The sequence below is a fragment of the Camarhynchus parvulus genome, chromosome 12 (genome assembly GCF_901933205.1).
Source record: "Camarhynchus parvulus chromosome 12, STF_HiC, whole genome shotgun sequence".
Taxonomy (NCBI): domain Eukaryota; kingdom Metazoa; phylum Chordata; class Aves; order Passeriformes; family Thraupidae; genus Camarhynchus; species Camarhynchus parvulus.
Window position 1 is genome coordinate 15264386 of NC_044582.1, and position 25487 is coordinate 15289872.

A 25487-nucleotide genomic window follows, 5' to 3' on the forward strand; every position below is an offset into this window, starting at 1 on the left:
GACCTTTTAATTTTCAAAAATCCCTAAGGTATGGCGTTACCTATGGGAAAACCTGTCACTCTGGTTCTGCACAGCTAGTCTAGAAATCAAGATATAAGCACTGGTGTGCTTTATCTCACATCCAGCTGGACATTGCAGCTGAATCAAATTCCTCAGTATTGGCCCGGGTCCCCAAATAAAAATCTTTTCAGTTCTTCTCTACCCCCATGTGTTTTCACTCTCCATGAACACTGAAAGGCTCAATCTCACACCTTTATGGCTTGCAGGAAGAGAATTTTAAGGGAGAAAACACTAAATATTGAGCCCTAGGGTTGTGCATCCAGCTGGGTGGCTCCTGAGGGTAAAAAAAAAGGGAGAGGAAATTTCAAAATCTTTAAGTCAGACCAGAAGATAAAACTAAGTCTAAACCAGGAATTAATTCAAGAAGCTCATCAACACTCTTGACCTCCAGCACAGGTGAGAGTAGTTTTGCAAGGTCTCTGGGGAAAAGGCTCCATGTGCCCATGTGGGTCAGTGCATCCCTATTCAGCTGTCCAGTGCTACACCATCAGCTACTGAAACATCTGCCAGCTCTCTTTGTTCAAAGGGATGAGGAAATTGGTGACAAACCTGATTAGCAATGGCCCCTGGTTTGGAAAAGGTGTTCAATGGTCTCCACTGACACATTTCATATCCCTCCCTAGCAGTGACACTGCTCACAGCAGAGGAAACTGCCCCAAGCCATGGGACCAGCACTGAATGCCACCTCACTGAATTTACCTGAACTCCAGGCTGCTCGTGGAGATCTTCCTTTCTCAGTGGATGAGGCCCAAATCAGCTTGCCTTGCAGGACTTCTGCCCAAGTTTCTGTGGCTGCAGATTTGTGAACAAATCTGCATCAGAGAGAGCTGAGAGCAGCAGGAACTGTAATGACGCTACCGCTGGCAGTGAGCTAATTTTCATGTGTCAGCACTGGGATTCACAGCAGCACTGGTGTGGAAATTGGATTAGTAGCTCCAACTAAAAAGAGGTTAAGCCATTATAAAGTCAGTGGGAGGTTCTGATTGACCTCAGTGGGCTTTGGATCAACTCCCAGGAAGAATATGGCCAAACTAGACCGTGTTACCACAAAATATTGTTCCTAGACGACTTCCTTGCCGATGACAGAAGGGGTTCTAGTGAACAGCTTTCTAATGGAGAGCTTGGGCCACTGGGAGGATTGTCTGGCTGCTTTTTGAAGGCAGCTTCTTGAGCTGCTGGCTCTTGAAAGCAAGGGCCAGACACGGAGCAGACAGTTTGGTCTAGTCCAATCTTCCTTTTACTGTGACCTAGTCAACCCTAGGGATTATTATCCACATTTTCTCACAGTTGTTTTCCCTGTCCTGAAGTCTCTGGGCAGGACTTCAAGAGAGTGGAGAGCTGGAGGGTTTTGTGAGCACTAAGCAAAGTCTCCTCCCTGCTTCTTCTACCCTTGCTGTCAGAGCAGAACATGATGCCATTTGTTGAGATGAACAAATGGAAACTGCCACCTAAACTTTTGGACAGCTGTTACTTTTAGGAAAAAGAAATAAGTACAGCAAATATATCAACCTGAACCTTGACTTTCATTTTCCAAACCTGTTCATTAACTGTGGGGGAAAAAATATGTTTTATGGGCCCCAGATACCCTCACTGCTCACACTGTACAGAAAAGAAAGACATGGTCCAAAGGCTGCCATTAAATGTTCCTCATGATTGCTTGTTGTTAGAAGGGAGCTGCAGCTATGCTAATACAGTGTGCTCTCTACAAAAAACCCTGTAATTGGGACAAGGCAGCCACAAAGCTTCCTGCAGCTGGCAGGAATTGTGACTGTTCTGCTCAGCTTTAATCATGGCTTTTAAAGCAGATCAGTAACAGCAACAATTAGCCTTTTAGATTGGTCTCAGAAATTACCATTTTTAAAATATGGTGACTCTGCAGGCACAAACCCAAAAGCTCTGAGCTATGCATAAAACAAGCAGCCACACACTCTGCCTTGTTTTGTCACTTGTTTGGTTGCTCCTTTGTCTCTGCAGAATTGTGGTTCTAAAAAGCAGACAGGATCTTGTACAGATTCTCAAGAGGAAATAACTTTAGCCACCTCCTTTTCCTCAGTAAAGCCACCCTTCCAGACAGCTTCTGCTCTGAAGGAGTGTCTGGCACTCCGGCTGGGAATGAGGAAAGGGAGGCATGGCCATGTGTGACTGATGCCTGAAAAGGCTGCTGGTTCACACTCAGCAGAAAAACTTTGAATCTTTCTTAGTAGGGAAGGATTGGAACAAAGCCGTTCGGAATGGAGACATGAGAGAACAAAGAGGTGAAATGAACAGGAAAACTTTCATTCCAGCCAAGATCCCCGTGGGGAGGACAAGGAAAGCAGTGTAGGAATAAGACCAAGCACCTCGTTAGAGCAGATGGTGGGGTGTGTAGCTGCTGTTGAGAGGGTCTTTCAGTGCACCTCCACCAACAGCAGCAGCCAGCCTGACAAGGCTGCCAGGAGCTTGTTTGGCTCATATCTGCCTCTGCTAAGCCACTCAGAAGTTTCTGTCTGCACAGCAAGGTTACTCATGACCCTCACATCTTTAGTGAGCCCTCTGTGTTAGCCACACAAGTCCTGGCATACAAAACCGGGTATCCCTATCTCAGATCTCTCTCCCTACTCTGTGTGGGATTACAAACGCCTCGTTCCTTCTTGGAGGGTTTCCCAGCACAGCAACACAAAGGAGCCTTTTCAAGTACAGATCTGGCCTTTGTGCCTCAGGGCTTAATTCTCTGATGCTGTGACTGCTTTGTACCACTGTGGCTTACAGAGTCTTTAAAGTACAAGTGTAAGTGCACTTGGATGTGTCTCGGTGTCAGGTGGTAACAGGATGTTTCCTGCCTACCTCAAAGAGTGACGGAGCCGCGTTATCAACCAACACTTCCACTGGGCTTTGATTTCCCTCACAAAAGCACTTCAGCACTGACACTCCTGGCTCCATCTCGCTGAAGCCTGCTGCAAACCCCACACGTGATCTCAGCAGTGCATCCCTGGCAGGCTGGTGTGCCAGCTACGGGCCAACTTCTTTATTCCCAAAACTTCATTACCTGTCTCACGAGCTGCAGGTGCCTCGGGCAGCAGAGGGTTTGGAAATGAAACACAGCATTGGATCTCGGTGGCAGACATGAGCAGTCCACAGTCTGCTCTGTGTTGTCCTACTTCTATGAAAACAACAGGAAAATGATGTTCCCTGAACCAAGTTTTCCAAGCAATTCAATTATAAAATAGCCAAAGGATAAAATCCATATATATAAGAAATACTGAAAAAACTCGCAGCCCATGCAGCATATCCATGAAGAATTCTGATATTTCCTCGGTTTATTTCTGTCACAAAATTGTGAAATTTATAAAATCTTCATTTTTCAACACCATAATTTGTCTTTTTCTACACTCACTATAGACCCATAGGAAGAAAAGAGTTGAAGCCTCAATTACAGGAGGCTTTCAAAGAAGCAAAGGAAAATCAGCTTTATGGAGCAATCCTGCATGAGGAATGACGTGTAGCTGAGGCTGAGCCTTTCATCTCCATGGGCTGCAGGACATGTGGACAGCAGTGCAAAGTACCCACTTTGTGCTTCAAGCCTGTCATTCACCACATCTTCTCAATCAAATGCCATTGAAAGGTGGAAATGCTGATTTTGTCCATGATGGCTGATAATGGGTTTAACACCTCCCTGGGAAAGTGCAGTAGGAATTGGCAGGAATATAAACCTTATATTTCCTGAGGTCACACTTTGCTTTTAAATTGGGACTTTTTGCTGCTGTAAATAGGGTGAATGCTGAGCCAGAGCCATCATTAAGGTTTGCATGTTCTGCACTTCCCATTACTTCGCTTGTCTACATCAAAATCTGCACATAGCAGAGACAGCAGGAGCCTGATAAACCAAATGCCTCTGAATGCAGTTTAACATTGGGCTTTCAATTATTCCCACTTTATGAAGTTAATCATTGAGGCAATGTGCATTAACAGGAAACCAAAAGGCACCTTCACCAAGGAGCATGGTACCAAGGACAAATGTTATTGGAATAACTGTGAATGATTCCCATTGTAAATAGCAAAGAAAAGGATAATGTGTTTATTTAAAATGCCAAAATGGCCTGCATTCCCATGCCATAACTTTAAGGGGCCAGAAAGCATATTTTTTAATGTATTTGTAGTCATTGACACTAGGATGGAGCATAAGAAAATGACTTAATGCTCATCTTAGCCTTGCCCAGCTGACTCACCTCCTCCCTACTCACCAGCTCCCAAACATCACATCTGAAGCACACATCTCTTCACTGCTTTGTCTTCACCCTCCATCTTCCTCCTCATTCTGTGCTATCTCCCAGAAATGCCAGCACCAAGCACTAACAGGAGCATTTTAGCAGCAAATTCAGGAACACTTGCCTGTAACAAGAGCAGAGCCTCATTCAGAGCTGTATGGCCCTCGTGGATGTGCAGTTGCTGAAAATGTATCAAGTGGGTGCTGTTGCCTTGATGTTCTCTTTTTATGCCATTCAGCAAAATGTGCTTATTTAGATTCAAAATTCCTGCCCTTGGGAAAATGAAAAGCTTTTTTTCCATCCTTCCCATCCCAAAATAGAATGGAAAACATCTTAAAAAGTTGATTTTTTTAGCACAGGTTTCCAACCTGTTTTCAGGAATGAAATAATGTAGGTTGGTGCAACAACTGTCCTTGCTGGCTCACACAAGGTGAAGTTTTGTGTCTCATTTAGGCAGGTTTTGTTTCTCTGTGTTGCACAGAGGTTGTAGTGTTTGGTGGGAAATTATGTCCCTTAGATCATCAAGATCTCCTAAGTATGTTTTCTTTATCATGATTCAGGATTTATACACAGTCCTTGTCTAAACTTCACAAAGTTCTCTTCTCAGAAAACCTTTTTCTTTTTTCCCAGAAATAACTGATTAAAAATTTAACATCTTGTGAAAAATTCAAGAAAAACTGTTCCTTATAATTAAAATTTTAATTGATATCTGCTTGAACATGTTATCCAATTCATTACTGAAATTCTATTCTTACTAAGCTTTTTTTAAATTAAAAAAAATGCAGGGTTTCATTAAAAGAAATGTGACATGTCTGAATATCTTCAAATGAAAATTATTTTGCATAATGAATTGTGTGGCATTCAAGCCAACCTCATTGTCTGCTCTCATCTCTGATAATGCCATGTGGTACAGACAGCCTCTCACATCCATAGAAATTTAATATTTGACACCACTATTTTTAAAATTGCTGTATTAGCATGTAATGCAACTGAGTTTCATGAGGTTTCAGGATGAGGCTTATGGAATTGCCCAAGAGGATATTATGCATGGTATCAACAAATCAACCAACCTGCCCACAGCTTTAACTTCTTGCAGAGAGCAATACTTGGTGATAATGCCAACTCTAAAGAAAAATCGAGCAAAATTTTCTTCATCTGAATGTGGAAGCCACTTTATTAATGAAGAGTATTTAACTTGCTGCTTGAATGAAGGAAAATGTTTCATAAAAATAGCTTGGAAAAAAGACAATTGCCTATTTCTTCCTAAGATGGTCTATAACTTCTAGGCAGTGTCCTGCTAATTGCAAAAAACCTGACGCATTCAAGTCATAAATCAGCATTTCTCAGGGCAGCCAAAATAGCCTTTAAAATTCATTGGGGTAGGACTGCTTTATTGCAGTGCTGAAACCACAGTTTCTCACCAGCAGCCCCCTGTTCAATCCAAATATCTCTGCCAAGAGCTGGTAAGACAAAGAGGAAAGCTGGGGCGGAAAAGCAGGAAACGATGAAAGAAAGCTTTGCTGCAAATTATATACAAAATGATTTTAAGTTCTCTCATTTCAAGTGTCTTTTGCCTGCACCACATCTCACAGTAACTCTTTCAGGAGGGGTGGGTTGTGCTGATCAGCCCTGACTCACTCCTTGCTCAGGCAACTTCCCAGGGGCAGCTTTCCCCACCAAGAGATGGGGAGGCTCCTTTAGGATTTCACACACTTTGCTTGAAACTGTAATCAGGGCTTGACCACAGAGCTACGTGCAGAAGATAACTCTTTTGGGGACCTTCCTCCCTACTATGTTTTGCCTGATTCTGCCTGTCCCATCTCTGCTTTGATTTATATTCCTTTTTCTTTCCTTAGTCAGACTCTCCCTACTGCACATCATCTCCCTGCATCATCTCCCTGATCGGGAGGAAAAAGTGATTATCCTGTGGCTCCCACTAATCCTCGTGTCCCATCACTTGAAAGGTTTTTTAGGGTGATGATTTCCAGCCTTCCTGAAATTGAGGGAAAATTAACAGTTAGAAACACCAGGATCTGTGTTCTGCTGATCTGACCCCAGGCAAAACACAGCTCTGGCTGGGGCTGTTTTACATCTGATCACAGCAGAAGAACAACTCCCACACAGCCTTATTTGTACTTTTTTATCTCACTGTCCAGCTAAGTCAATCAATTGCTGCAAACCGTGCTGTGCTGCAGGGTGAAGAATAATAGAGAAATATCCAGCCAAACTGTACAAATGTTCCTCCTACTGGTGTGTGTGTGTGCTGGAACAGCAGCCCAGCCCCTGCTTGCCAGGTAATGCCACTGGTCCTTGACAAGGCTCTCTCAGCTCTTCCAGTTTCAGGGGGTAAAACATAACAAGAGCCATCATTCACCTCAGGAAGCATCCACGGAATAATTACTCCCTCCAAAACAATTATATCTGCAAAACGCTCCTTTTCCTCTGAGGGAAAATCCTCGTGGAGGCTGTTCCCAATTAAGGTTAATATATGCCTCTAATTCTTCAGGAGAAGGGTTGTTCTGGTCCCCCACTGGAACCACTCAGAAACTTTAATGGTCTTTGAGGCCAGCCCAGTGACAATGTGTCTTCATTAGTGGTAGGAGTGCTCCCTTGCTTCAGGTTTGTCTGAGGTTTGGATGCTTATCCATCACACTGTGGCATGCTGGGGACAAGAAATTGGACATAAACTTATGGCAAGAACTGGGATTTCCTACAATTTGGCCGCCCCTCATGCCTGATTCAAGGGCTGCATGGAGGATGGTATTTTCAGTAACATTTGCTCTGGTGACACTGTTGGGATCAGTTCCTGCCTCCAGCTTCAGCGTGGCTGGGAAATCACAAAATCATGGGGTGGTTTTGGTTGGAAGAGACCTTAAAGCTCATCTCAGTGCAACCCACTGGGCAGGGACACCTTCCCATAGACCAGGGAGCTCCAAAATGGGGCTGGGCAGCTCAGCACTGGTTCTGGACATACTCCAGTGGCCCCAGCTGTCAGCTGGTGCCCTCTGGGCCACCACTGGAGCAGCACATTCTCCTGACTCATGTGCTCAATGAATTCATCTTCTGTTGAGTTTAGGGGGCTGGAACTGCCAAGGCAGGGGAAGGAAATGAATAATTATGCAGCAATCTTTCTTGCTTTATACCTCTGCAAAACAGCTTTGGGCTGATTTCTGTGTCAGTAACCCCACAACAACTACATCTAAGGTTCCTGGGAGGAGCAGGGATTTTGTTGGGTTTTTTTATATTGAATTATTGTTTAATGTCAGTGCCATATTAAGCAAACAAACTGCCACACAGCTACCCCACAGCAGAGTCACTCTTACCAATGCCTGGAAAATTTGAAGACAAATTCTCTCTGACTTTCATGGGCTCTTTTATCACCTTGTCCATGCTTTCATCACCCTGCTTATGTTTTCCTGTATATCCCATTACTTTTTACAACAACCAGGGTGCAGTTGTTACTATTGAACACCATTCTTTCTCTCACACACAGACTGAGTTTTCTCCCTCTCCCTTCCATCATACAGTTGTCAATCTGTACTCTTACCCTGGTTTAGGTATTGTATAAGCTTTTCTTTCTATTTTCTATTATTCAGTAAATGACTCCTCTAGATTGAATCTGTGCTACAAAATCTCTGCAATGTGCTGGTACCTGAAGTTTCCCCTAATTATTCCAGTGCTGTGGTTTCCAAAGCTTTGCTCTCTTGCCATGGCTGTCTGTGCAGCATTGCACACAGGTCCCTTACAGGATGGCTTTTCTCAGCTCCTCCAGCAGAGCTGAGCTTCCTTCCAAAATATCCATGGTTTCTCTTGGCATCCAGGTGCCTGCAGCACATTATAATGAATGGGGGAAATAAGTCACTTGTAAGCTGCAAACAGATGAAGGGGCTGTGCCAGCCTTTAAATCACCAGAGCATCTAAATGTTTGTTAAAAACAATAATAAGCACCCTCTCATCAAATGTAGTACTCAAAAACCTATTGGATTTTAATCAAATGAGAACAAAGGCAGCACACAGTGACTCCCATTCATCTCGAGGCGTCTTAATTCTGGCTCCAAATATTGCTGAAAGTGAGATGAATGGGAACTGCTGACACCACTGGCAGAGTCAGCTCTTGGCTCCTGATCACTCTTAAAGCAGCTCAGACTCTAATGCCCACCCATCACAGGGTTTTAAGGGAAAGCCTGCGCCTTGGAGTAATGAAGACTTCAACTTCTTAATATAAATATGCAGAATCGATCCCCCATCTTCCTCCACTCTTAGCAACAGCTTTGATGTGTGCCTCTGTCCAATATTCCATAATACCTACCTGGTAAGGGAGAACCACGACCAGCCAGGAGGTGTTCCCAGGACAGGGCTCATCCTTGCTCTCTTCATGTCCTGGGCTTTACACTGGGTCTCTCTGCAGTTGGACAAGATGAACATTGTAGGGCCCTTCCAAGTGAACTCCTTCCATTCCATTCCATTCCATTCCATTCCATTCCATTCCATTCCATTCCATTCCATTCCATTCCATTCCAATTCCATTCCATTCCATTCCATTCCAATTCCATTCCAACTCCACAGTGGTAAACAAGGAGCTGCAACCATTTCTACACAAAACATCCCAGTTGACCCTGAACACCCAACCCAGCCACGTCACACACTTCAAGAACTCTCCTACCTCCAGATCCACCTCTGCTGACTGTAACAGGTCTGGGCTCTCTGGGTGTGCAGCCTGCTCTGAAATACACCTGGGAGGTGGAGGGACATTTGCAGTTTGGGATTCAGGTGGAATAAGTTGAAGTTGAAGAGCAACCAGGCAAAAATAACATTGAAGCTGCTTGGACCACACTGCATCAGCACAAGAGGGATCCCACTGAGAATTCCACCCAGTTCCACCAGGATGGGATCACTCAGCACTTCCATCTGTCTGAGGAGTCATTTCCAAAGCCACTGAGTTTCTCTGTGCTCAAATGAAAGCAACACTTGTGGACTATAAACCAGTAGTTGGATTTTACACTGTCTGTGTTGCTTATCAAACTTCTGAACTGTGTGAGAAATATGAGAAGCACATGTGAGAGTTGCTTGTGAATATACAATGAAATTGTTCCTTTCTGAGCAGCAGAGCTGCTTATCAAATAAATGAATAAAACAAAGTATTCCTTCTTAACATGGAACTTACATCTTTAATAAATATCAGCCTTATGTTCTCATGAGAATCTCTATTATACAACTTCCTTCACTGATTCATGTATTAATACCATTTTGTATTAAGCTGGTACATAATTGATGATATGGAAGTGTTTTCATACAACTCCTTCACTGCATAATATAACCCACTTATCATATTTTCAGCTCAAAATTCAGAAAGTTCAGGCATGCATTATACACTAAAATGAATGCATTAACTATATAAAAGTACAGTATATAATTTGCAAATTTCATGCAAAGTAAAGTAAATATACAGTACTAAATGCTGACTTTGATACAGCTCATGTTGAAAGGCATAAATCAGCTAATAGAAAAAAAAATTTTGAGCTCAGTTGAATGGAAAAATCCCCTGCAGGAAACAAGAGCCAACCTAGTGATTTGGGTGCAGCCTGTGTCCTGTATGGCTGAGATTAACACACATGTTACCTATTCAGAGACAGGACTTTCCCCCAGAAAACCAGTCCTGTCTTTCAGTACCACTCACCAGAAGCAGGAGAAATCCCTGAAGAAATTTGACCTTTAGGTTTAGGGCATTATTGATTTGTTTTGTATTCTTTGGCCTGCATTTGCTTAACAGGATTCAGCAATACTTCAATATCTAATATGATAAAATTACCTAAGGCTCAGAAGGTTGCTCTGTTTTATAAAATATATTTTAAACTAAGCCCAGGAAGACAGAGAAGGAAACCTCCTTCCTGCCAAACAGCACACCAGGGCAGTGACAGCCCAGACCTGCAGTCCCTGTATTTACTTACAAGCTTTCCATCCTGTGGAGCTCCTTTTACAGATGCTCAGACAAAACCATGAATATTGGAGAGCTCTCTGGAATAAAAAAGGTGATGGTTTGCAGGAGGAACACACGTCCACTTCAGCCTCATGCAAACAGAGGGAGAGTTCATTTCTGTGCTGCTGCTGTGTCCCAGCCTGGCAAAGTGACACGTGAGATGCCACTGTGGGCTTGTGCCAGCACAGCACGGGCTCTGAGTTTTCAGACACTGTTCAAATCCCTGTTATCTCCACAAGGGGAAGTGGCTTTAAACTGAAAGAGAGCAAGTTAGGCTGGATATTGGGGAGAAATCCTTCACAGTGAGGGTGGTGAGGCCCTGGCACAGGGTGCCCAGAGCAGCTGTGGCTGCCCCTGGATCCCTGGAAGTGTCCAAGGCCAGGCTGGATGGGGCTTGGGGCAACCTGGGGCAGTGGAAGGTGTCCCTACCATGGCAGGGGGTGGGGCAGGATGGTTTTTAAAACCTCTCTATGACTCTGTGATGCACCATTAAAAATATAATAGTCCTGACTCTCCTGGCTCTCCCCCTCCATCCACCACAGCACTGACTCATCACTTCTCTGCTGTCAGAAAAGGTGCTCAGGACCCCGGGTTCCCCTGCAGCTCCCTTGGGCAGGTGGCCAGCCACACCACCTGACCTTTTACCTGCCCTCCAGGTGACCTCTCACTTCCCAGCCCCTGCCTCCTCTGGGCAGAGAAACAAGCCTTGCTCCAGCAACAGCGTGATCCATTATTAATCCAGCATCTCTGCATCTGGGACTCTGAGTCCAAGGCAGAAATAAAAAGACAGCAGCACAGGCAGGCTGGGAGTGCAATCAGAGCAGCGTTTGTGATTTAATAGAGCTACCTGGAGTAATGCTGTAATCTCAAACAGCCTTCATAAGTTGTTCAGAGAGAGATTCCCTAAATCCTCAAATCAGCTACAAATATATAGTTGCATTACTACCATGGATTTAAATGCCTTTGAAGTCAATAGGGAGATTCATACGGATTTTTTACAGGCTTAGGTGGTATTTACATATATACACACACAGAGAAATACATATATATACATATATATATGTGTATATATATAAAAATCTCCCTAGGGATTTAATCTGGATTGAGTCCCTGAGGAACTCATAGCTGAGACCCTAAGGAAAGGCACAGTCAGAAAGCCCTCTGACTGTAGGGTTTTATTATAATGTCTTTTGAACATAGAAAGATGGTGGTTAATGGAATAAAAACTTTCTTTTTGTCAAGGCAAGAGTTGCCTCTATTCTGTAATGTAGACATCACCAGCTCAGACTATGCTCCCAAGAAGGCCAATTTAAACACTGACAAGAAAATCACCCATTCCATTTGGACAGAGAAAAATTGTATTCCTCCAGCTGGAAAGGAAGAAAATCCTGCCATGTCATCTTAATCAGGTTTGCTGGACAAGTCAGGGAAAGGCTGAGGTTTTGCCAAAATGAGGATCAAAAACTGAGATTTATTTGCTTGTATCATTGCACTAATTTTCCCAAGGCCCTTGGTGCAGAAGCAAGGCCAGCTGGATGCTTGCATTACCTGCACAGGTTCAGCCACCAGTGCCACCAAAGCTGGGCTGGGTCACCCATTCCTTTTTCATCCTTTTTTTTATCTTGCCCATTTCACTCCCTTTCTGCCCCCATGACACAATCCCCTCATCTCTCACCTCGTACTGAGCAGTTCCTCCTCCTGCCTTCCCTCAGCTCCTGCTGGGGCTGGGGATGGCCCCGGGGTGAGAGCAGCCCCAGCCTCAGCCCAGCTCTGCACAGGGGGGTTCCAGGCAGGGACAGCCACAAACACCATGGAGCAGAACCACACGAGATGCCAAAAAACAGAGGGCTGGGGCACAGCTTCTGCTGGAGGGCTCGACAGACAAAAGGCAGCGAGGCAAGAGGCAGGGTAAAAATAAACCCAAAATAAACCCAGGTGTCCTTTGGAGGGCACAGATCAGATCAGAAGCCTCTGACATTTTAACTGACATCTGTGAAAGGTTTTCCAAACCACAGAGCAACTTGCTGTGGAAGGGGGAAGTGTTCCAATGAGGAAACATCCTTTTTTGTAATTCAGTAAAAAGGATGGTATTATTAAATATTTTTGTTTCATACTGATTTGGGGATAAGGGATTAAAAGTAAATTAAAAGCCTGGTTTGCAGTCTAAAGGCTGTTTCTCACCTCAGTGGTTCTGCCAGTTGGGAAGCAAATCTTTTCATACAAGTCCAGGGTGGGTTTAGCACACCGGGCCCTGCTGCTTGTTCTCAGCAGTGGCCAAAAATCCTGTGGGAAGCCACAGCACCAGCATGGACTGGGTCTGCCATCACTGCAGGATCTCAAAAAGCTCTGCTGGGAATCACACAAGGCTTAACCCCCAGAATTAGGCACCACTGCCATACAAACATAGGGAAAAGGTAATACAAAAATCAGTTGAAAAGTGTATTTCTTTAACCAGATAATTTTAAATTTTGCTCTGTATTTCTTTGTTTCAAAGCAGAAGGAAGAAGAAAAAAAAGAAAAACAAAACAAAACTAAAGACAAACAACAGGAAGTGCACATATAGACCAAGAACAAAAGGCTGTGAGTTGTGTGTCTAGTGGATGAGTAAAGCATGAGTAAGGAGTAAGAAACCTCAAGCTTCTTTAAATGTCTTTCTATTGCTAATTAAAACACTGTGCAGAATTTCCCATGAGAAGAATTGTGGAAATTGAGCCTTGCAGCACAATTCTGATAGAGGGGTAGGGTACAACTGCCTCCCTCTCAGACAAGATCCTCTCCCACACTTCTTTCCCCCATGTTCTCTCAGTCCAGCTTCCCACACACCTCACCACCCTTTCAGAGGAGAAATGTTTCCTAATATTCAATCTTAATCTTCTCTGCCACAACTGGAGGCCATTTCTTCTTATCCTATTGCTTGTTCCTGGGAGAAGAAACTGTCCCCCAGCCTGCTACAATCTTCTCTTGGGGAGTGAGAAGGTCCTCCCTGAGTCTGCTTTTCTCCAGGCTTAACACTCCAGCTCACTCAGCTGCTTCTCATAAGACTTTTTGGTGCAATTTGTCCCAGGGATGTTTCATGTCCTGGATTCTGCAGGTCAGAATCATGGGGCACCTTTTCAATCCTCTCTCTGCTCCCAAAACCCTGACCAAGCGCAGCCCTCCTGGCACAGATCCTCTCCCAACCTTCTCGCCCTCACAGCCCTGCTCACCACCAGTTTCAATGCACAAATCCCAACCTCTGCACTTGCTGGAATAATCTTGTGTCATGTTCACAGAGATCAGACAGGATTTATTTCTAGATGAAACTCAGCTGATAATAAAAAGCAAAGTGATTAATCCGCTCACACCGGCAATCCAGCACCCAAAGCCTGTTGCTCCTGCTGGCTGGAAGGAGATGTTTGATTGAATCAGGAGGGTCTTTTAGCTCTGTCTTCTTGTTTGAATTGGAAGTTGCATAAAAATGTGCAGCCAGGGTTTGTGTCCCTGCATCTACCACCTGACTGTTGGTGACTGAGCCTATGAACTGAGCCTTTGCAGTAAGAACAGGAACAAAAGTCAGGATTCAAGTTCCCTCTGCTACACTTTCATTTAGTGCCAAGATCCCAGGACTAGAAATAAGGCCAGTCCTGATTAATAATGTAATTTTTTTTTTGTCTTGAATATTCATTAAACCTCTCTTCCCTTTGGGCTCTGGGCTCTGTTTCCTGCCTCTCCCTGGCTATGGCTCACCAGCTCTCAGTCTCCCCCTCTCCCAAGCTGATATCTCCCCCTGCCTCCCTCCTTTGCCCCATCTTTCAGCCTCCCCCACATGGACAGGCTGTTCCTGGGATCTTGGCACATCCCCACACCCCTGCACAGTCCCCAAGGGAGATCCCCATGCCCACAGGCTGGGCAGGATGCAAGGAAATACCCTGCAGCATTTACTGCTCTTCTGGTCATGGAAAAGCTGCACCTTAATAGTTTGGGGGGCACAGATGCTCTGAAGATTGGTGTAGCTTCTAACGCTTGTGTTTCTGTACCTCTGTGCTGAAAAACTTTGATTTCTCCATAGGAATGGTTTAGATCTGTCAAAACTCTGTGTTTAGCTGCTGGTTTAACCAGCAGGGACTGGATTTATTCTCCTTTTCTGTCAGAGGGTTTGATGAGAGAACTGGTATCAAGAGGATCAGCCAGAGAGTGATGATAATGCTTTTAGCATCTGAGCCAAAGCCCACTGCCTTCAGAGAAAGCCTTTTCATTGACTTCAGTGGGGTTTGATCAGCCCTGTGCCTCACACAGGACTGGGCAGGCTTTGCTTTGAACACAGCTTCAGCATCAGACGCCAAAGTTTCCAAAGGCCACCAAGTGGCCTGGTCACAGAAGTTTGAGAACAGGCAGCAAAAGAGAAAAGAATTATTCTTTTTCCCTGAGCTTTCAGTTCCTTAAACACCTTTCTCATGCCTCTCTCAATATATTTCTTTTTCAAGTATTCCCCAGCATCTCCTAAAGCATCCAAAAAGAAAAAAGACATCGACTCATTTTTAACAGATAGCTGGTGTAAAACCCAAAAGATTTTGTATAAATAAACAAATAAGTATAAGAGGAGTGAAGAAAGTAAACACAAAAAAAGACGATTAAATGCTTTGAGAGGTTGACAGGAAGGCATTAGTTGAACACCTCTCTCACACAGCCTGAAATCTGCTAAATGCACGGAACGCAGTTCTGCCCGTCTCTATTTATTGCATTATGCATAAACTCTGCTATCCAGGGAGACAAGCAGATCTTGACATGCTGTGACAAGCTGCCAAAGTTCCTGCAAACAAGAGGTTCCTGAGCAGCCTCCCTGAACGAGGACAGCCCACACGTGCTGCTAATGAAGGAGCAATCCGCCTCCCTCGGCACCCAGGAACGCGGGGACAAACGGGGATGGAAAAACCTGGCAGTGGGAGCAGCACTGGAGCAGAGGATGGGAACTTCCACACCTCTCAACAGCCATTGTTGCTGCTTGAAATCAGAAATTAAATGAGCGGTCACCATTGTTTCTGCTTGAAATCAGAAATTAAATGAGCAGTAGCCATTGCTGCTGCCTGAAATCAGAAATTCAATGAGCAATCGCAAGCCTGCGCCTGTGACCATCCAAGGGGTTAAACTCATTAAGATGCTGTTTGACTCCACAGTATTTTTGGGGGGTGAGACCACAGTCTCATTCCCTTCTTAGGTTTTCTGCATCGTTACACACTAAAAACTGAAAGCTAATTAGCAGCTTGCATAAAATGCAGGAGGGATGAGGGAAGGTGTGACAGAGACAGGTGGCTGTCGCCAGGGAATGTCTCTTCCCATAAATGCTGGTGCCCACTCACAGGCACCAGGAAACCTTGTCCGTAAGAAAATAAATGCCAGCTGCAAAGCATGTGGTGTGTGCTCTGCTCCTCTTCAGCAGCCTCCCCTTTGCACCCCCAGTTAATTACAACTTTGAGGAATAGCAGCCTATAATCATGGACGTGCAAACTCATTTCTCTTTGAATGAAACCTGGCTAACGGTTGAGTTTTACTGGAACAATTTTTAAACAAACAAGCTCTGAAAGTTAAAAGGAATCTTAAACTCCATTAAATAATACAGTTCCTTCACAGGGATTTCTCCTGGGAAGGGATGTCTTCGATTCAAGTGCCATGTTATGACAAGCATGACAGACTTGATAGCAATCTGTTCCAACTCATGACATTGCCTAAATTAGGTTAGATAGAATCTGTGCAGGCTTTCCAAGGAAAGCTCCTCTGGGTGAAAGCACTATTATTTTTATTAATGGCAGTGAATTATGATTTTCTTCTCCTAGGAGTCATAAACTGTGTTGCTACACAGTACTACATCATGTAATGTATGTAGTACATGATTCCTTAGTAGGGGTGGAAACTGTTACATTTGCATACATTAGAGCCAGAGTTGTAATCAGAATGTGTTTTCCCGCTTCCTTCATTGAATATTTATGGATTTCTTTCCCACTTCCCCCTCTGCTGCACATGTCTCTCCTTGACCTGGTGTCTTGCTCCATCTCATTCAGGCTGTGGAAGGGTTCGTGCTCGTGGCACGCTCCTGGTGCTCAGAGCACAGAGCCTGGCTGCCTTTCAGGCTGCCCTGAGCTTCACTCACCTCCATGCTCATGCAGCCCCAGCCTCAGCCATGTGGAAAGACAGATGGAGGCACAAAGCAGCTCCCCTCCATCGCTGTGGGCTCAGGAGCACATCGGGCCAGGCTGCTGCTGGTGGCACCAAGGATGCTGGCAGGTAAAACAAGGAGATTTTAAGGTTGCAGCAACACCTGAGCAAGCCTGGAAACACCACAGGCAGCAGATGACAGGGTAGAAAGGCACAGGGTGATGCCTTCAGTGCTGTGCCTGTGTTCAGTACATTCCATACAGTTATTTCCCAGGGCTCAGATCTATAAAGGTGCTCCTAAATCACTGCGGCTTTACTCAGAAATCCTATTTAGCAGCCCACCAAACAAATCCATGCCTGTATTCTTCCACAGCTTTGGTGGCTCACATCTTGAATTTTAAAAGAGTCATTCAAGTGCAAACACAGATGATAGACTTAAAGGATTTGTTCTGAGCTCACATGAGCATATCTGTTTTCCCATCAAGACAGGAGACTGACACCCACCTGTAATTTGCAGGGGGGCTGGGGCCATCTGAGCAACCTGGACAAAGGGAAGCAGTGAGTGCGCAATGCCACATGTGAGCACAGAAACAAAACAGCAAAGCTGGAAGACTCTGAGAAAGATCAAGAAGCAGAAGAAATTCGAATTGCTTTTGAATGCTATAAAACAACAAGAAGTACATAACATTCTAGGAAAAATGCTTGGATCTCAAGTACACAAACCCACACTTGGTCCATTTTGCTAAACACAGTGTCTGCACCTGGTGTGACAGCACATCTCCCGTCTCCCCTCCAGATAAACTCTGTGCAAGTGCCTGAGGTTAGGGACAGAATGGGAGCTGGGTGAGATCCCTGGCTCCTGCTGGAGCACTCAGGTGCTGCCCAAGGCAGGGATCAGGGATATGCTCCCAAGCACAGTGGTGCTGATCAAAACAAAGTAGACCTCCCTGATGTCCATCATGCTGGCAAGGCTCAGCCAGGCTAAGAGGAGGTTTCACACCCATGTGTCAAAAGCCCTCAGTAATAATGGGCTGCACATTCAGAACTGAATTATTGCCCCTGCCAGGAGGCTAGAGAGGAACCAAGAGCATTCCTTACAGGCTCAAACCAATTTAAGCTCAGGTTGCCAGAGTGACACGCTGTTATTTCTTAGCTGAGAGATGGTTCAAGGCAAATTTGAGCCCTGAAGGCAGCCTGTGGGCAGCCCAACACACAGCCAGGGGCAGGGGCTCCTGTGTGAGGCTGCAGGTTGGAGGGCACTGCCTCCAAAAGGACACAACAAGATCTCTGTGCTGCCACAGAGAAATATTCTCTGCCTCGGAGAGGATTTATGGCTGGGCTGCCAGGGAAGAGCTGCCTTTAATGAAAAGGAGCAGGGAGGGTGGTTGCAGACTGAGATTCAGGAGGGTGTGCAGATGAGGAGGTGGCAGTGCAGGTTGCCCAAAGGTTTTAATACATGACCAAAGATGTACTCACAGCTGAAAGATGACCAATGGCTAAAAGTGCAGGGAAACATATGGGACCAGGTCTCTGAGGAAGGAGGTTTTTCCTGGGATGAGATTAAAGGAATTTCCAAGTCCTCCCAGTCAAGGGAAATGCAATGACGGGAGCGTGGCACCTCTCTTCTTCTTAAAATTGCAGAAATCTCTCTGCAGAACTAGTCTTTGTGATGAAGAACAGTTGCAAAACTAAAAGGGAAAACAAATTTTAAACAGGATGTTGCAATTCCTGTACCATTGGGAAAGGCACAATGTAAATAGCATCAGGTGGTTTTACTTCCTGCAGTTGAATCTGTGACAAGCTCATGGTAAAAAAAAAAAGTGAAAAACATCTTGAGATAACTTGGGCCTTTCTCTTCCCACATGAGACACTAGTCACAATTATCTAATAATTATGTTACAGCCATTTGCCAACCTGGGAAGGACAGACACTGTCACTCAGCTGCTGGAAAATCATTCATGTAATGCAAACAAGGAAGGAACTGGCTTTAAAACACTATCCAAACTCCCAGTCCCTAAAGCTGGAGGAATCACACACCACTGAGCAGACACAAGTCCTGAGCTCCCACCCAGTTCAAGGCAGATGCCCCTGCAATCCCAATGTATGGGAAAATTTGCTATTGTATTGGATCATGGTTTTTCAGCTGTTAACCAGCAGACTGCAGTGCTGTTAATCTAAGATCTTTATGAAAACAACATTATTTTCAAATAGAACTCTATATTTATGGCTGATAAGTGTCATTTGATTATTTTTGTGAAATCAAATTTAAGTTCATACTGCATGCTCTCCAAACTACTCTATAAAATTACACTTAAAGCAAAAATTATATAAATCATAGACAAACTGATGCAGTCCCTAGCCCTCAAAAGCACTGCATGGGTATTATTTAACCATGATATAGGCAAACAAAATGCAAATTAAATGGCAGTGGGTGTGGTACATATGCAAATTTCAAACCCTCCCCAGTCCCAATTTTCCCTTCATGAACTGCCTTACAGCTATAACTCAGAATTTATAAGCCTCTCAGTTTCTAATGCAATCTCTGTCATGGGAATGAGGCAAAAAGAATGGAAAATGATAAAAAGTCAACCTGCTGCCTTAGGCCCTCTTCCTACCCAGGGATTTGGCCACCCAAGGAGGAGTTGGTTTGCAGATGGCCAAGCAAGGTGAGGCACAGGAAGGTGTCTCCTGAAAAACCCCGTGTGCAGTGGGCACCTGGAGCTTTCTGTGTCACCCAGCAGGGAACTGAGAGCTTGAGGGTGGAATTCACACATGGTCAGCACCATGGACAGAGGGCTGGAATTCACACATGGTCAGCACCATGGACAGAGGGCTGGAATTCACACATGGTCAGCACCATGGACAGAGGGCTGGAATTCACACATGGTCAGCACCATGGACAGAGAGCTGAGAGCCTGAGGGTGGAATTCACACATGGTCAGCACCATGGACAGAGAGCTGAGAACTTGAGGGTGGGATTCACACATGGACAGCACCATGGACAGAGAGCTGAAATTCACACGTGGACAGCACCATGGACAGAGAGCTGAAATTCACACATAGACAGCACCATGGACAGAGAGCTGAGAGCTTGAGGGTGGGATTCACACATGGTCAGCACCATGGACAGAGGGCTGGAATTCACACAAGGACAGCACCATGGACAGAGAGCTGAGAACTTGAGGGTGGGATTCACACATGGTCAGCACCATGGACAGAGAGCTGGAATTCACACATGGTCAGCACCATGGACAGAGAGCTGCCCTGCTGCTCCTTGCAGCTGCTCATGGGGACACCTGACTGAGGGATTTGCTGGATCTCTAGGACAAAGAAGGAATTGATGAATCTGACTCTATGTTCTTAGAAGGCATATTATATTATATTATATTATATTATATTATATTATATTATATTATATTATATTATATTATATTATATTATATTATATTATATTATATTATATTATATTATATTATATTATATTATATATTATGCTATACTAAACTATACTAAAGAATAGAGAAAGGATACTTACAGAAGGCTTAATAAGACATTACTGAAAAACTTGTGACTGACTCCTCAGAGTCTGACATAGCCAGACTGTGATTGGTTATTAATTAAAAACAATTCACATGTTGGATAAGCAATTTCCAACCCCATTCCAAGGGAGCAAAGCACAAAGAAGCAATCAGATAATTGTTGTTTTCATTTTTCTCTGAGGCTTCTCAGCTTCCCAGGAGAAGAAATCCTGGTGAAGGGATTTTTCCAGAAAATATGACAGTGATACCTGACCAAGGGGAAGCCCTGCAGCTGCTGTGCCCATCATACCCACTGCTCCAGCCCTCAGCCCTCTCATTTCCACCACAAATATCTCACTTTCCCACAGCACAAATTGCTTTCATCAGCATCTCCCCACGGCTTCAATGCAATCTGTCTCCTTGTTTCCCAGCAATAATGTGAAATGACAAATTCCATGAAGAACTCTATCACACCTCTACCTAGAGGGGATATTTTTTATGTTGCTAAGGCCTAAGTGCCTGGATTTAATTTCTATAAAGACAGAGCCCAGGTGTTTGGACAGAAAATATTCCCCATTTCAAACCAAATTAATATTTTGGAGAGTCTTCAGTGCTAAGGTGAGAACTGGCAGTAGAAGTGACCTGTGCTTGGGGCAGTATTTTTCTGGAGGAAACATGAAATTCATCCTTTTGGCTGACCTACCTGCCACTGACACAGGACATCGTCCCTCTCACCCAGCACTGAAGGAGAAATGCCAACAGCTTGAGCTGAGCCCTAAACTTCAAACCCACACTGGTCTCAGAAGGAAATCTTCCATATGCTAGACTGACAAAGCATTGCAAGTGTTCTCCTCCATCTCTCCTAATACTTGAAGGCCTCCCTGCCTTTGACTCCCTTTAAAAATTTCTTTTCAAGCATTTATTTGAGCCTTCTCTCAAAGGCTGTGGGACTTTCACGCTGTGACAGCCTCACTGTGTTTTCCTCAAGAACTTTCCAGTGGCCTTGTTTCCCTCCAGGGCCCTCACCAGGCATCACATTTAGTTTCAAGACACTCAGTAACAGAAGATCTGTCTGCCAGACAGATTGAGCCTTAACAGATTTGTCCTTCACAATTTCAAAAGCAATAGGACACAGCAGCCCCTAAGTCTCTCCTTCACCTTGCTCCTAACTCACACTACAAAAGCAAGTTGGTTATTTTTCATTCCTTTATTGGACTCACTGCATTTGCCATCAAGATCTTCCCCTGAGGACAAACCTAAAGCCACACCTAAAGGACAGAAATGGTTTTCCTCATCCCACTGATGGAGGACTTGGAGAGGGAGCAGAGCAAAACACACAAAACAGGTCTGTAAGTCTGTCCAGTTCAGTTCCAGGACTCCCAGCTGTGCTTCACCACTCCCAACCCTGGCCACTGAGTGGATTTGCTGACTGTTACTACATTTTCTGCTTTTATTAGACCTTCACAAGCCACACAGCCTTCACAGTCACAGCCATGTAGAAAGGAAACTTAGTATATAGAGCAGAGATAGGGCTCAGAGAACAGAGGATTAAATAATTAATTTTGGTTCTGAGAAAGTACCTCAAAGAAGCACAAATGAGAGCCTACTTTATAGTTCAAACTCAGTGAAGGCAAACTTTCTGTTCCTGGAGACTGGGAAAGTTGCCTTTTCCCCTGTGAACACCTTTTGGAGATAGCAGAATAGCCTGAAAATTTCTGCATGAGAAAAAGGTATTTGAAGAGGAAATCAAGGAAAAATGCAGCTTTGAGCACAACGTGCTTGAAGCCCCATCCACTGCAAATAGAACACCCTAATTTGTGACTGCAAACCTGGGAGTAGCATGATGATCAAAGGCAGTGTCTGATAGTGCAGTACTTGTGACTTGTTCCTGTCTGTTCTGTTCCCACCTAATTATCCCCTCCTGAAGTGAATGGAAAATAGTTTAATCTGTTTTTACAAAGCTCCTTCCATCAAATTAGCCAGTGAGTTACATGGTGCAGTCACTGCCGGTAAAACCTACACCTAGGAACAGCCAAAGACAGAGAAACCACCTCTCAGTGTCTCAGTTCCTTATATGACAAATTTAAATTTAAGGGGAGGTAGGAAAAAAGTGTGCAGGAAAAGGCTCAGCAGACAGCACCTTGCTCTGGCACATAAGTGCCAGGATGGTGGTGCACATACAACACACCAACTCCTTTGTCCCTATTGATAGAAACAAACAAACCAAAAACCACAGCACCTTTTTCTCTCTCAGCACCTCTGTCTCTGCCCACAGGAGCACAGGTTTTCCATTACTGATGGTTAAACTCCACCAAGGCTGCTGTGATACAGGATGCTGTCCTCAGCTCTTCCAAACCTTCCTGAGGAATGCTCCCTCATACCAGGGATTACACAGCTCTGGTGAAAATCCCACAACTCCTGGAGATGGAGAAAGCAAGCAGTGTTTGGGTTAGCAGGGTTATCCACCATTCAGGAGTTTCTTACCCTGTCCTCACCCTTGGAAGGAGCAGCTCCTACCCAAGGCATGGTCTTGTTGGAGCAGGAGCAGTTCCAGCTCTGGGGGCTGTCATTTGGAGCAAGCTCTTGCTTTATCAGCTGCTGTTAGGCTGCACCTGTGCTTTGGTCTCCTGAGCCTGTCAAAGTAATAATCCACTTGACATCTCCTCAGTCTGATGTACATTTTATGGTTTTATGGCTTATTCCTCTCTACCATCACTGTGTATGTGCACTTCAGGTGGGCTGACCTTGAGAGGCAAAAGCTGCTGTTAGATAACTACACCCATAAATCCAGCTCAGCCTCGTGTCCTGCTGATCCCTCTCCAAGCTGAGCCTAGCCCAGGCCTGACTGAAGCTCCTGGGAAACCTCTGGCACCAGACATATTCTCCTTTATCCTCTCTTCATGCTTCTCTGACCAAGTAAGCTGTAGTGTTACTAAGCTTTCCATCTAAAAACAATCCTTCCTTATTTGGAAATAAATTTAAAGCAGTGAATTAGGTAATTATGGAAGACAGATCCACAAGGGGACAGAAAAGGTTACCAGCCTGTTCCCCCAATCCCAACAGAGAACCACATCTACTTAAACTATTCATGAAAGTCCTTCTTTAAGCTCTTTTGAGAGTTTCCAGGGGTGAACCCTGCTGCACTTGTATTTAGACACAATTTTAAAATTATTCACATGGTTTAATCTTTGCACAGGTTTTCATCTCAATTCTAGGTCCATGGAGTGAATCAAATCAAAGATCATTATATTTGAGGGGGTGCCAAGGGGTGGTGTTTGCTTTAAACAGGTGCATAAAATACACAAGACGGTGTCAAAACAAGCTGGGAGTCTCTTTGTCTGCACTTTTCAATCTGAAAAGATTCCAAACTATACAGCACAAAACACACAAAGTTGGAAAGCAACCTATGGGGAGAAATAATGAATAAAACAATTTGATGCCTTTCCAATCTGACAAAACAAAGAAACATTCTGAGCAGCAGTTCTAAGGGATAAAAATAATCCAGCTTTTCATTATATGTGTTAATTTATGCTTTACATATTTTAAAAAAACATTGAATTTTTAACTTGGAAACCTGCTACTGCATCTCACTCTGAGTGACACTTGGGCAATACACAGAGAAGCACTGGTAGATCCAAGAACTGAGCGTGGTGCATTTGCAGTTACTACCAACACTTGCTAATTTAGCAAAGGATGGGGCTTTGCTGAATAATTGGTTTTCCTAGCCACCGATGGCCATCTCCTTCCACCCACAGCTCTGGCCTTGGTGACATTGGTGGGAGGAAGGCCTTTGAGCATTAGACTCTGTCACCTTACAAGAACATCAAACTCTTTGACCTATACTTTAATTTGTTAAACCAGTTGCACCCAGTTGAAAAAAAAAATGCAAATCTTGCACAGAGTCCAGCAGAGCAGAGAGAAGCCAATCCCACTAGGGCTCAGGAAATAGAAACCACCAGGATGAAGTTGCTGTGATAGCAGTGCCCTAAACCTTCTCAATTGCACAAAATATTTCTTCCAACTTCCCAATTTGTTGAATCATTTCTGAGGACAGTTGCTCATTCTGCAACACTATTGAACAGAGCAGAAAGGGGGGAAGCCTGACACTGTCAGGTGACTGCAAGATCAGATGCCAATAAACCCAGTCAGGCTAGGCAGGATTTCAATTTGGCTGCTGCATTTAGTCATGACTGCCTCACTGAGACATGACTCAATGCTGCAGACTCTTGGAGAGACACCTCTCTCACCTTTGCTCCTTCTCATCAGAAAGTCTGGGACACATTCCCCACTCTGGGATATATTTTAGTACATACCAGACAAATGCAGAGGAGGGGTTAACTGTTCCTCAGTTTCAGATGCAGAAAGTATCCCTGCATTGAATAATCAGATTTAAAAATAAACACATGAAGAAAACCCATACAGCGAGAAAATGAGATGATCAGCAGCATGTTCTCCTCCAAAAAGAAAGACTTCTGACTCTCTTAATGAAATTATAGATCAGCTGCCTACCACCACATGGAAACTTTATATGAAGACATTCAGCTATCATGTTATTATCTGGATTTTCTTATGAGGTGAACATATTTTGCATCATATTTTTAATGCGAAATCTGAAATCTTGTATTCTGGAAGCACTGGGAATTTCAGACTCGGTTGGAATTATTACCAGCTAATGAGAGCAGAGATCAGAGGTTAAACTACACACCAGCATGGCTTAGAACAACTGACACTGCTTTGCCTTTCAAAGAAGCCTCAACTTGTCCCAAGTGAGTAAACCAGTCAGAAAAAAAAAAATCACTGTGTATTTTCTTCTACTGTTCAGATGCCCTCACTCTGCCTATTCCCTTTATCCCTACCAAGAAGGTGACCCCATGAATCTGTAAGCCAGCAAAACAAAAAGTTGTAGAGAAGTGTCAGCTTATTAATCAAGCACATATGGCTCTCCCTGGAAAAGAAACTTTCACCTACAACCAAAATGATGTCTGTGTTTTTGTGCTCCAGAAAAGTTTTTCTTTTTTTCCAAAAAAAAAGCCCAGATTCAAAATAAATACTCAAAAGATCAAGTCTTCAAAGTCCTTCTTTCAATGACAAATAATTTCTTCAACCTTTTTAAAAGCTGATCCTTGATCTTGAGGATTCTGACGTGTGTTCTCCTCTTGATGCCTGCCTTCTCCCTGCCAGCTGTCTTAGTTTGGCCAACATCCTGCACAGAGCAGGGCTGCAGCCCCTGAAACAGCACAGAGGGCTCTGCTGGCACCCAGGTCTTGTTATCACCACCTCCCCTCCTACATTAGTCTGCAGACTTTGATATAAAAATTGAAGAAACAGTTCATAACGATAACACAATAACATAACAATAATAGAAGTAGACAGTTCAACCCCAACATAGCTGCTGTCAGTGGTGCCCAGCAAACCTAAGCATGGAGCCAGGCTCTGTTCTCCAGTCCTTGAACAGCCCACAGACATCCATGTAACCCTTCTCCCCGTTTAACTAGCAGGGATGGCTGGGAGAGATGGAAAAGGTGCTGCAGGCTTGGTTAGCAGCAGCCTGCAGAGGAC